Source organism: Martes martes, assembly GCF_963455335.1.
Source record: "Martes martes genome assembly, chromosome: 2".
Lineage (NCBI taxonomy): Eukaryota > Metazoa > Chordata > Mammalia > Carnivora > Mustelidae > Martes > Martes martes.
In genome coordinates this window covers 87,702,859-87,716,225 of record NC_137889.1, presented here as the reverse complement: position 1 = coordinate 87,716,225, position 13,367 = coordinate 87,702,859, and the positions used below count along the sequence as shown (strand labels likewise).

General features: G+C 38.0%; 1 protein-coding gene across 2 annotated transcripts in view; it reads right to left on the bottom strand.

Moving 5' to 3' along the window:
* The window catches only part of ARHGAP24 (Rho GTPase activating protein 24), a 506,918-nt gene that overhangs the window by 165,371 nt on the left and 328,180 nt on the right, over window positions 1-13,367 (bottom strand). The window contains exon 1 of one of the 2 annotated variants that reach the window (XM_080797453.1): window positions 2,564-2,630. The exons of the other annotated variant lie outside the window; for it this stretch is intronic. The gene's annotated coding sequence lies outside the window, so the exon portion shown is untranslated. Of the gene's footprint in view, window positions 1-2,563; window positions 2,631-13,367 lie in introns of those variants that run through there. 2 annotated transcript variants of the gene reach the window in all.

Sequence of the window (13,367 nt, the reverse complement as noted above, 5' to 3'; positions counted from 1 at the left end):
GAAAGGGGAACCCTCCTACGCTGTTGGTGGGAATGCAAGCTGGTGCAGTCACTCTGGAAAACAGTATGGAGGTTCCTCAAAAAGTTGAAAATAGAGCTACCCTACTACCCAGCAATCACACTACTGGGTATTTACCCTAAATATACAAATGTAGTGATCCAAAGGGGCATGTGCACCCGAATGTTTATAGCAGCAATGTCCACAATGGCCCAACTATGGAAAGAACCTAGATGTCCATCAACAGATGAATGAATAAAGAAGATGTGGTATATATATATACAATGGAATACCATGTAGCCATCAAAAGAAATGAAATCTTGCCATTTGCAGTGATGTGGATGGAACTAGAGGGTGTTATGTTAAGTGAAATTAAGTCAATCAGAGAAAGACAATTATCGTATGATCTCTTGGAATGAGGAATTTGAGAGGCAGGGTGGGGTGTTGTGGGGGGTAGGGAAGGAAAAAATGAAACAAGATGGGATCAGGAGGGACACAAACCATAAGAGACTCTTAATCTCATGAAAAAAACTGAGGGTTGCTGGGGGGTGGGGGGTATGGAGAGGGTGGTTGGGTTATGGACATTGGGGATGGTATGTGCTATGGTGAATACTGTGAAATGTGTAAGACTGCTGATTCACAGACCTGTACCCCTGGGGCAAATAATACATTATATGTTAATTTAAAAAATAAAGAAATTAATTAATTAATTAATTAATTTAATTAAGTAAAATTAATTAATTAATTAATTAATTAATTAATAATTAATTTAAAATAATTAAAAAAATAAAGAAGTAGCCATATTTTGGATTATGGCAGCAGGAAAGCCAGGGTAGGATAGGTTCCAGTATGGAAAGGCCAATCATCGATTCTTTGTACACCTCAAGTTCCATATCTGTCAAATGAAAAGGATCACTGCTCTTAACTCACATAGAAATCATGACAGTGTTAGAATCAGGTGTTTTCTGCTCACCATTCCATGGTGCTCTAACATAGTCTGAAGGCAAGAAACCGTGACGAGAGTGTCCAAAGAACTCAGCAGACCATGTGTATGTAGCAACAGGTGACATTTTAGCTTAGAATATCAGACTCTTCTTAACTGACATAAGGCAAAAGTGGGACAAATGATTTTGAGAGTGTGTATTAGTTGCAAAGTGCTTTGAACAATTTTAATGTTCACTGCATTTTAATATAACTTATTATACTTTATTAGTTTCAAAAAAATCTACCCAAATGGAAACCAATTGAATTAATTTTAAAATTTGCATTTTTTTAATTCTAACTTTATCAATCTTGGAAACAGAATTCAGGCTAATTAAGACAGACAAGTATATTCAGAGACAGGTTGACATGTTTTTTTTTTTTTTTTTTTTTTTTTTGACAACATGTTTTATTAAGAATTTTTGCTCTTGGCTTCCTTTCTGCTGACTCTGAATTTCCTTAAATATGCTATTGTTCTTTCACTAGACATAAAATTTTGAGCAGTTGGTGTACTTTTCGGTATCCCATTATAATTATTCCTCATCTTAATGTACTATCTTATTCTTTCCTTGTAAAATTTGATAGCTTTTGAATTTCTTTGTTTCTCTATTTATACAATACCAAACTCCTATGTTTCCCTTCTCCAGAGCATGTGTTTCATAAACAAAAATCTGTGTATTTCTTCAGATACGACAATACAGAGTATCTCCTTCATATTTTGTACAGGTTGTTAGGCAGCTAACATACAAAAACAAGGCAAGATTCAGGCCTGTCTGCTTACCCAGCACACATTTTGGATTCCTTTGGATTCCTAGTGAGTACGTACCACATGCCCCCACACACCTTGACAAGAGCACACTAGAGTTGTACTGTCCTTGTGTGTGTGCTCAGAATGTGAAGTTCCAAAATCCAAATATGCTGATAACCAAAGCCTGATAATCCGATTTGCCTAATCTAAATACATTAAAATACAGCAAAGTATTATTTGGGTTTCTTTTGGGTCTCGAGAATTTTTTTCATCACACATGTGCATGCACACATGCACACACACACACACACTACACACAGCAATGGCCAGGCAAAAGTTTTCATTTTGACAAGCAGAAACCCAGAAACTCCGAGGTTACTTTTATCACCAGATCAGAGCCCAAGGCACTCTGCTCTCTGCAAAGTTTCAACCACTAAAATGTGGGTAAACCAAAGAATACACCACCGCCAGAACTCCAAAAATATTAATTCAGATCTATATCTGAAGCAGTTTTCCTATGCTCTCAGATCAGCACAGGAATTCTGTCTATGAATCGCTCTATCAATTGGCAACAGCAATTAAGGAAAAACTCCAAGAAAACAGCACTAAATTGATCACATTTCAGTGTAAGACAGCACTCTGTCCAATCCGTTGCCACCATTTGGACGCTGTGGAGAACTGAATGGATCATGACAGAAACCAAGGGTATAAATAAAACCACGCTCGCTCTAGGTCCTGGCTTTGTGGTGGTAGCAACATCCCCAAATTATCAAACACAATAAACAGCAATACCTGGTGATCTGTCTCCAGATTAACGAGCAAACACCCAGCTCTCACCTTGCACAAACACACACTTCAGTGGTCAGTGACAAATGCAGGCAGCAACTTGCACGCTGGGAGACAGAGCAGCTGCTCGGTCCTGAGCCGCTTAAAGCACATTGGAGCCGGGCTCCGGTCCTACTCTCGGTTGGTTCGCTGCAGTTTCTCCCATGACTCCATCACCCAGGAATGGAAACCACTGCCCTCTCCCCAGCACTAGCGGGCTCCCCAGCCACTGAGCTCAGGTAAAAACGCTGAGTCCTGCAAGGTCGCCACAAGGTGAACATGGGCACAAAAGAGTATACAGGATTTGGAGAGACTGTAAAGGAAAGACCCTAAACTCCAGACACTTTGCCTTTCAAGAGATTCTGAAATCCATAAATCAGAGAAGCAACAATAGTCAGAGAAGCAGTAAATCTGAAAATCCCCCAGTGGCACTTAGCCAATCTGCTAACCCAGCAGTACTCTTTAAACCATAATCTCTCTCATGCTCTCAAACACACACACACAGACTCTCTCTCTCTCTCTCTCTCTCTCTCTCTCTCTCACACACACACACACACACACACACACACACACACACACACACGCAGTTTTAGTGTAGCTAGTCTAAATTGCCCAGGAATCCTTCTCAGGCCAAAAAAATTTTGCATATCCTTTCCAGGCACCAAGGCATAAAGAGGAGTCCTAGAAAATTAAAGTATTAGACAAAATCAAAATAAAAGAATTCCGTATAGAACAAAATCATTTCTGGTCCATAAACTAATTCAGTTGAGTGAAGTCTTGCTTTTTGTACACATACTGGAATTATGCAAACACCCCCATAGTAAAAAAGAAGGTAAAGATGTATATATTCAGAGCTGATTGGCAGAATCAATTAAAATTTCTCATAAAAATTCCTCATCTTTTTCAAGATGAGTCTTGACATATGCACATTTTAATTTGGAGAGCTTTCAAGAAGGCATTTCTTGCCTAAAATGTAATTATTCTGTACGTATATGTTATAGACAGATACAAACATGTTTATAAGTGTTTCCCTGGAGAGTCTCTCTAGGTGTTTATTTCTCATATTTTGGTTTTCCTATCAAAATTGGAGAAGGAACAATTTTAAGCTTGCAAGTACATATTGGAAACATTATTTATCTTGCCTGTGTATTTTTTTTCATAGGTAAATAAATATTTACTGAAGTTCAGGGTGATTGCACTAACTGAAAATAATTTTCATTTATTACTTTCCTCTCCGCTCCATCTCCAACCACCCCAATTCACCAGCCATACAAACGCAAGCAACTCATTAAACCTCCTAGACATCAGTTTTGTAATCTATAAAATGAGGATCTGTTACTAGCCTTTGCTTATCTACCTCCTGGAATAGTGTCGGGGTGAAATGGGAGAATGAGCGGGACTAAATGCTTTGTAAATTGTAGAGCACTGGAAAAACACGGACTTCCTGCATTTTCCTCCCTTCAATTGCCATTAGTGCTGGGACTGGTGAATTACTTTCTGTGTTCTCAAGGAGGATTCCTTGGGCTTCACAGGACAGTGTTTGTTTCAAGTGGTCTATAAATAGAGTTCAAGATTTTACTGAACTGCCCCTCCTTGTGGTGGGTCTTGATGGCAGCGACCACATGTCCAGACTCAGTTAATTGTGAGCAACCAGAGCTCCATCTGGTCTTAGACGAAACCAGACCTGCTGAAACCCCAAGAGAAAATCCTCAGCTCCTGTGATGGCTGGTTTCACAGCTCACCTGGCGTCCTGGTGTACTCAAGTGTTTGGGGAGAGGGGGAGGTGGTGCCTAAAGGGATTAAACAAGGTGAGAGGTTGGGGTGCAATGCCAGATTTAGTGCTGAATTCATTCAGGAACAGATGCTTCTGGGCATGGGTGCTGATGTTCTGGAGACAATTATGTATGCATTATTTAGAGATTAGGTGGTTGTGGGGTAGGGGGAACCAAAAAGGAAGACTAGTGGGGAATCAGAAAGGAGCTAACAATGTGAGTGCCTGTCTCCAGATACACAGGGCTGGGAAGTTCCTGGATAGTATCTCACTCAGTCCTCATAGTAATCCTGCCAGGTAGGTATGACTATTCCCACTTCTCAGAGGAAATGAAACAGCCTGCACACAGGACTGGTGAGTGACAGAGCTTGAGTTATGATTGAGGTCAGCATGGCCTGGAGTCCCATAGTCAGAGTAAATTTGGTTACTTACAACTTCCTCAGAAAGAGAAAGGAAGTAACATTTGGTTTTTAAATAGTGAGGGTCGGGAAGGCAAGAACGCAAATTACCGAGAAAACTTATTGAGGGTGTTTATTAGACAAGTTATTTTTCATAAATGGTGTAGAAATTTTCAGAGAAACACATTTTGAGTTTTAAACGATAAAGCTGTTGCAGGATACAAGAAAAAAATGCGCTAATATGTACCAATAATTCTTCTTTTTTTTTTTTTTAAGATTTTATTTATTTATTTGACAGAGATCACAAGTAGGCAGAGAGGCAGGCAGAGCGAGGAGGAAGCAGGCCCCCAGCTGAGCAGAGAGCCCGATGCAGGGCTCGATCCCAGCACCCTGGGATCATGACCCGAGCTGAAGGCAGAGGCTTTAACCCACTGAGCCGCCCAGGTGCCCCAATAATTCTTTTTTTTTTTTTTTTTTCATTTGTTCCTGCCTGTCTTCAAATTGACAACTCTTCATCTGTTGCGGAATACTTCTCTGTTTTTCAGCGAACACTCAATGCATTATTGTATTTTAGTTTGCTTAAATTACCAGACCCTGAGGAATCCCTGCAAGAAAGCAAGGTAATCTCTTACCATTAACTGTAGCAGGAAAGACATTTTTTTCAGCTGTAGTTTGGAGTATGAAAGAGTCATAACTTTCCGTCTCCTGGGTCTGAGGATGTTCATAAAATGCCAGATTCTTTCTACGAGTTTTATTGGAAAGCTAGAGGGAGAGACTAAACCGCAGCCCTACATGGTGTCTCTTTCGGCTCCCCCCTTTCTAAGCGGCAATCCCAGCCATAATGCACACGCAAGCTAATTCATACTGCCCCTCTATTCCTGCCTCCCATCTCCCTTTTCCATATTTTCAAAATATTTTCTGAGAGTGCAGTGTCTCATTATACCTTGCCTCTGCTTTTAACATTCCCATCTGCAAAGTGCACCATCCAAAATGCCTTCATAAAACTGCCTTCTCCTTTTTCCCAGGTCTAGCCTTAGCAAGAAAAGGATACATTTGGAAGTCTTGCAGTTAGAATTTGTCTTAGGTGTTTTTATTGAGGAGCGAAGTGTAACAGAGCCACTAAGTTAGGAATAAATCAAAATAAATGGGGGGGGGAATAAACGCAGGTACTTTAAACTCAATTGTTCGAGTTAAATTCCGAATGATGAAACTAAAACACAGCATTTTAAAGTACCAAACCACATAAAAGAAGGCCAGGGACCTTCAGCGATGTCATCTCCTTGCTACTTTTGCTTACAGTCTGTATTCTGGCACTCCCCACAGCCCCTGCGCCCTCAGCCCATCGGATTCAACTAAAGAGGAAGGAAAATAAGAAGCGTGAATCCACCGGGATGCGATAATGACAATTACAACACACGGCGAAGTAAAAAGACCGCTTTCGCTCCTTCCCGAATCCCTTTTATTTCTGAGGGAAGAAAGGATGAACAAACAAGAAGTCGGAATCGTTAAAAAAACAACAACAACAAAGAAACAAAGAAAAGAAAGAACAGAGCAGAACAGAACTGCAGTAAGGATTCAATTATCTCTCAAGTCAGAAATAGCACAAATGAAAACACAGTTTTTGGCACTTTCTTCAAATTTTCATACGTCCCATTAAGGTTTTTTGTGCTTCGAACGGCACAGCTTGTGTTTGCCTGGGTCTAATTGCACAGCAGGGGCTAAAAGCACATTGCTTTTTCGCTTTCTTGATTTCAAAACTTTCTTTTCTCTTCGATTCGGAGATGCCGGTTTTAGAAGCGTTATTAAGAAGAAAGTTCAAATGCATGAAGAAGAAAGCATTTGGAAGCATGGGTCACCACGAGCACGGGTCACCACGGCTTCCTGTTTGGCTCTTGCTGCCTTCCCTAATGATGACACCTTCCTGGCCTGTCCCGCGGCCGTGGTCAGCTCCCACTCATGAAGGTCTGGTCTGAAATCCTCAGGACCCTCCCACTTAGGGTGGAACGCGGTTCATGGAGGAGCCAGTGGAGTTGTTTCTAATTTGCAACCAAAGAGAAAAATTATTTTTCTAACAAATTTTCCCCTGCCGCTCCCTTCAATTTGATTCTTTCCCTTGGGCCTTTGAATCAGCTCCCCATAATACCTATTAGCCTTAGAAAGCAAACACTGTTAAAATATTAGAAGTTTAGAGTAATCTGAAGTAATCTGAAGTTTAGAGTAATCTGAAAGGTGTAAACTTTTAGCATTTCAGGCATTTTGTGTGGATACTTAAAGATATATATGTGAAGCCTCTTACTCCCTATATAGTTAAAGTCATGAAATCGAACACTTCCTAAGCAGTCTTAATTTACTATATTTTTAGTTTACGTATATTTGTATTTTTAAGAGAGAATGAGAGAGAGAGAGAGGGAGCTCGTGCACTCTCTTGCATGAGGACTCAAGCAAGTGGAGAGGGACAGGGGGAGAAGGCGGGGGAGAGAGAGAATCTTAAGCAGGCTTCATGCCCAGCATGGAGCCCAAGGCAGGGCTCAATTTCACAACCCTGAGATCATGACCTGAGACAAAATCAAGAGTCACACATTTAACCAACTGAGCCACCTAGGTGCCTCTTAATTTATAACACTTTTAAACATAATTTAGTCTTTTATTGGATGGTAATTCTTCCTGGCTGCAAAAGATGTACCTACTAATGCCTTTCCTACTCTAAGATGAGAAGAATCACTATGTTGGTTTTACTGAAAGCCTTCCTAAATAAATTTAAGAGGTTTTTGAAAAAGAAATACTTAAGAGTATGCATAAAGGGGGAAAACCCTGAATATTAACCCTTTGTGAATACTGGGGAAGGAATTCCAGAGAGTTTATAGTTACTATTATTTTTTACTTATTACATTATTATTTACCATATTCCCTATGTCCTACTTTTCGTTCTCATGTCTAATTATATTTTATAAATTGAAATCTGTACCTTTTAATCCCCTTCATTTATTTTGTCTAATCTCCCAACTCCCTCCCCTCTGGCAACTACCAGTTAGTTCTCTGTATTCAAGAATCTGTTTCTGCTTGTTTGTCTGTTTTGTTTTTTAGATTACATATATAAGGGGAATCATACTGTATTTGTTTTTCTCCGTCTGACTTAATTTGCTTCGCATTACACCCTCTAGATCTATCCATGCTTTTGGAAACGGCTATGTAATATTTTTTATGGCTATGCAATATTCCAGGGTGTGTGTGTGTGTGTGTGTGTGTGTGTGTGTGTGTGATAGAGAGAGAGAGAGAGAGAATGGGGGGAATAACATATTTATCTATTCATTAATCTCTTGGTAGATAGATTGCTTACCATATCTTGGCTATTGTAAATAATGCTGCAATGAATATAGGGGTGCACATGTCTTTTTGAATATGTATTGTCATTTTCTTCAGATAAATACCAAGGAGTAAAATTGCTGGATCATACAGTACTTCTACTTTTAATTTTCCAGGAACCTCCATACACTTTTCTGTAGCAGCTACACCACTTTGCATTCCCACCAAGAGTGCACAAGACTTCGCTTTTCTCTACATACTTGTTAACACTTGCTATTTCTTATCTTCTTTCTAGCCATACTGGCAGGTGTGAGGTGATGTCCCATTGTGGTTTTCATTTACATTTCCCTGATGATGAGTGATGTTGAGCATCTTTTCATGTGTCTGTTGGACATCTATATGTCTTCTTTGGAAAAACTGTCTATTCGGGTCCTTGCCCATTTTTTCATCAGATTGTTTTTTTGGTATTGAGTTTTGTGAGTTCTTTATATATTTTAGGTATTACCCCCTTATCAGATATAACATTTGCAAATAGCTCCTTCCATTCAGTAGCTTGTTTTTTTTTTCTTTTGTTGATGGTTTCCTTCACTGTGCAGAAGATTTTTATTTTGATGTAGTCCCAATTGTCTATTTTTAATTTTGTTTCTCTTACCTGAGGAGGCAGATCCTCCCAAAATATTGTTAAGACTAATGTCCAAGAGTTTATTGTTTATGTTTTCTTTTAGACGTGTTATGGTTTTTAGTCTTATATTTAGGTCTTTAATCCACTTTCAGTTTAATTTTGTGTATGGTGTAAGAAAGTGGTCCAGTTTCATTATTTTGCATATAGATGTCCAGGTTTCCCAACAGCATTTATTCAAAAGACTGTCTTTTCCCCACTGTATATTTTATCTCCTTTGTTATACATTAATTGACCATATAAGCATGGGTTTATTTCTGGAATTCCTATCCTATTCTATTGATCTATGTGTCTATTTTTGTGCCAGTACCATACTATTTTGATTACTACAGCTTTATAGTATGTCTTGAAATCAGGAATTATGATACCTCCAGCTTTGTTCTTCTTTCTCAATATATGCCACAACAGAATAATGACTGAAATTTACAACACTATTTAGGTAGGAAGTTTTAGATGCTTTATGGTACATTTGTTGAGTAAAGCATATTAGAAAATAGTGTGTTTAATGTCATCAGAATTTTGTAATATATATAATATAGAAAAATCTGAAAAATTGTATTACAGTGTTAATAGTTTTTACCTCTAGATACTGAGATTATAGTAATTTTATTTTCTTCCTGATATTCTTCCATTTTCTAATGTTTTACAAGGGTCATTACTACAATGTAGTAGAAAGAAAGAAATAAAGAAGGAAGGAGGGAAGCACAGAAGGAAGGAAGGAAAGAAAGGAAGGACAAGGAAGAGGAAGGAAGGAAGGGAGAAAGAGAGGGAGAAAGCAAGAAAGAAAGAGAAAGAGAGAAAGTAAGTAAATATGTATGTATGTTTGAGAATTATTTTTATAAATGTATTTCTTTATAAAGCTAGTCACCATGCTTATAATCGTGGAAAAATTCAGTCTCCAGAACTTTTAACACCACTACTCTCACCATTTGCATTAAAAATATTTGTGGGCACACATTAAAAAAAATCCTAGATATTCCAGCATTATAATACAGGAAAATATAGAGGATTTGGTCTCACTCATTTCTAAAATATTAAAAAAGGAGATAGAGAAAATGACAGGTATGTAAGTAACCTCAAATATAGAGAATCGATATGGTACAAATATAAGTAGCATGATACATACATTCATGACAATGTAATTATAATTTGGGGGTAACCGCTTATTTTGAAAAGTGCTAAAGTATATACGTGACCAAGAAAATCTATTGTCTTTTAAGAAGTTATCTTGATTTAGCACGCGTTTTAGAGAGATCTCTTCTGTAATGGCAATACAAATTTCGTTGAGGTGAGCAGGGCACTTGGGGTTGAGACTGCACTGCTGACATTACCTGGGCATTCCTTGCACTTTTGTCCATGTTCCATATATTTTTATGACCTAGGAGCCAGCTGGTGGGGAACTCAGGATTATAAGAAAATAAACAGATATCAGTCTGCTAATTAAATGCCCAACTTGGGTCCTCACTGTGGACAGAAGTCATAGGGCCAGTGAAGAATATTTGAACTCAGTCTGAAATTCATTCACCTGTACTGTTTTACTTATTTGTTTGTTTATTTGTTTGCTGAAATAACACTTGAGGAATTGGAGAAGAGACAAGACGAAATCCACATAAATTGAGCATTTTACTTTTCAACAGTTAAGTCATTGCTATATATTTTCCCTTTTAAATTTTCGTGGTGAACTCTGCCACTTACCAACTGAGCAACCCTGGGCAAGTCATTTCCCCTCCCCGGCTCTCAATTTCCTTACCTGTCAAATGGCTTCCCCACCAGATAATGGATGTCGAGATGACATGTAAACCGAGAATCTAAGGAACTGTCATTATATGTTAACCTGTTCTAAATTTTGAAACTTTGGTGTTATATTGATTTTCATTGATTTTAAAATGAACACCATAACCTTTGCTGGTAGGCAAGTATAAATAATAACAGACTATAAAGGCTTTTACCATCAGTTCATTCCAATATTTATTCATAAAGCTAAATATAAAGGAATGACGGTAAAACACTGAATTCATAAGCATTTCCAAATAGCTTCTGCAGGTACACAACTTTTCAAACTGGCTAAAGAGTCATTCTCAAAATATTTCTTTTGATAACTACTTTCCTCCAAAGTCCCATGCCATTTCCCATTAAAACAACAACAAAAAAGAATCTATGCAACAGCAATCTGTTTGAAGAGGGCTATTGTGACATGTTGAGAGAGAGGGCAAGGCTAGGAATGAACAAATTGGCACAGGCAATAGTGGAGGTAATAAACATCTCTACCCACAATGGGGGATCAATAAACGTTTTTAACTGGCTGTAGAGAAGAAACAGAAGATTTAACTGAGGAGGAAGAGGACCCAGCATCGGGGGTGGGGGGGGGCAGCTAAAAGTGGAGCCCTATTGCTCCCTAATGAAAGGTTGTATTATAAGAGTTTTAACTTTCTTAAGAAAGTTCTGAATGTTACGGTTTCAATCATATTAGAAGCGGTAGGGAGTGGGTGGGTGGGTGCGGGGAGGGGTATATTTAAAAGGATCTGTTGACACCTACTTGAAGTTCTTCCAATGATAAAACCAATCACACTCTGCTGATATCTTGAATGTTAGAAAAATGAAATTTCAGAGCAGAAACAACCTAGAAATTTGTTGTGAAGATCAAGTTGCATGAATATAGGAGGCAGTGGAGATGGCAGGTAATAGGGTACCCTCCTTGCGTAGTAAGTCTTTCTGTATAAGACTGTCTCCATCTATATTCACCAACTTCAAGATCTCAAATTCTGGGGTAGACTCACCTCTAGGATGAGGAGTAATGGAAAAATATCTGCTAATGGGAAGAGAAACTTTAAAATTTGCATAATTTAAAAAATTGTATTAGAAAGTATTTTATAGCATTTGCAACTCAGCATCTTGGGACAAAGTCTTTTGACCCACATTAGTTATATCTTTAGAGATCATTGCAGATGCTGCCATTTTTAATAGCCCATAAACTTCTCAAGAAAGACATAAAAATCATAGGATCTCAGCATTAGAAAAGATGCCAACGGCCATGTAGTTTAAATTCCTATCTTATTATTAAGTTAATGATATCCATTAAACAATATTTTTTTTCCTGTTCCCTATAGCAGAGTGTTAATGTGGGAAGAGAGGTGCTCCAAGCCTTTCATGAATATAAAAATACTTAGGAGGTATTGATTGAGGGATCTTCATACTCTCTTCTTTGTGTTAATAATTTTAATAACATTTAAATTCTTGTGACAATACCTCAAATTTCCAGGGAATGTTTGTTATAATAATTTTATAAAATTTTATAAAAATGACACTCTAAAAACATTTTTTATTTGATTGGGACGAGAGAATGCAGTTTGGTGTTTAGCCAGCTTGGGGCTAAACAATTTAATATTTTCATTAGGACTATTTATGACATTAGGAAAGTAGGGCACCACTAGAATATGAGGCCACAGGAGTTTGAGAACAAATGATTTTCTCTATCATATCATTGGAAAATTAAACTGTGCAAAGGAAGTCCAGAAAACAAACAAACTGAGGTATAAAAGAGCAAAGTGACTTGCCCGGATCACTCAGCCTTGTTGGGTGAGGAGCTATAAAGAGAAATAGGTCATCTGCCCCAGAGCCCATGCTGCTGCTGAGGACTGTGCTGTGCTACATTATGAAGCATAATGATGCATATGCCTGCACCTTGCTTTAATTATGCTCAAAAACAAAGTGGATAACGTGCTATTTGCACCACGATCTTGCAGAACTCTAGTGTGACTCAGGATATTATCCCTGTTATTTCCTGTGTGAAAAAATTGAATCATATAAAGGGTAAGGGCATTTTTCAAAGTCACAGATTTTGTGCTGAAAATTAAAGATCAAGAAGATATTGTCTAACAAAGTTGGTAATTCATTTATATGAAAGGCAAAGCTGAAATTAGAAAAATAATAACACCTATAATTAATTGAGCATTGGCTATATCCCAAGGATGTTACCTGCATTTTTATTGTCCTCCCAATAGCCCTGAAAGATAGGCTCATTTTATTTCACTTTATAATCTTCATGGTATAGATGAGGAAAATTGAGTCTCAAAAACTTAAGTGGCTTGCTCAAAATTACATGCCTAGCAGGTGATGAATCAGGATTTAACTCCAAAGACCATACACTTTTCAAAATATCTTTTGGGGACCAGAGTTGATATTTCCTTTTTTTTTTTTTTTTTTTTTCAGAGTTGATATTTCAATGCCAGGGGTTGAATACAAGAAAATGAGAGAAAGAGAAATCCCATAGCTAGACACACGTGGTCCCTGCTCTTTGCAATCTATCTTTGCCATCTGCCCCCTCTCCCCCCAACCCAGAACTAACCCATTTTACCACTTATCACTCCTCTAGTTTGAAAAGTCCCATCCTTGTCACTCTACTAAAAGCTTTCTTTTCCTCTAAGACTGCCTGTCCAGAATGTTTGGTGAGCCAGAAACTTTATGCAATAATAACAGATGTTAGAACTGACCACTGGAGGTCCTGCAGTAAAATATATACTTGAAAAAAAAGGGTAGAGTTTCTTTAGCAAAGAATGGTAAATAAACTTCTCCATATATAAATATATTCAGTTGCATTGTTACATTTTGTAAGTGTATTTCATTGACTAAGCCGTCAATGAAATAAGGCAGTTCTCTGGCTTACCT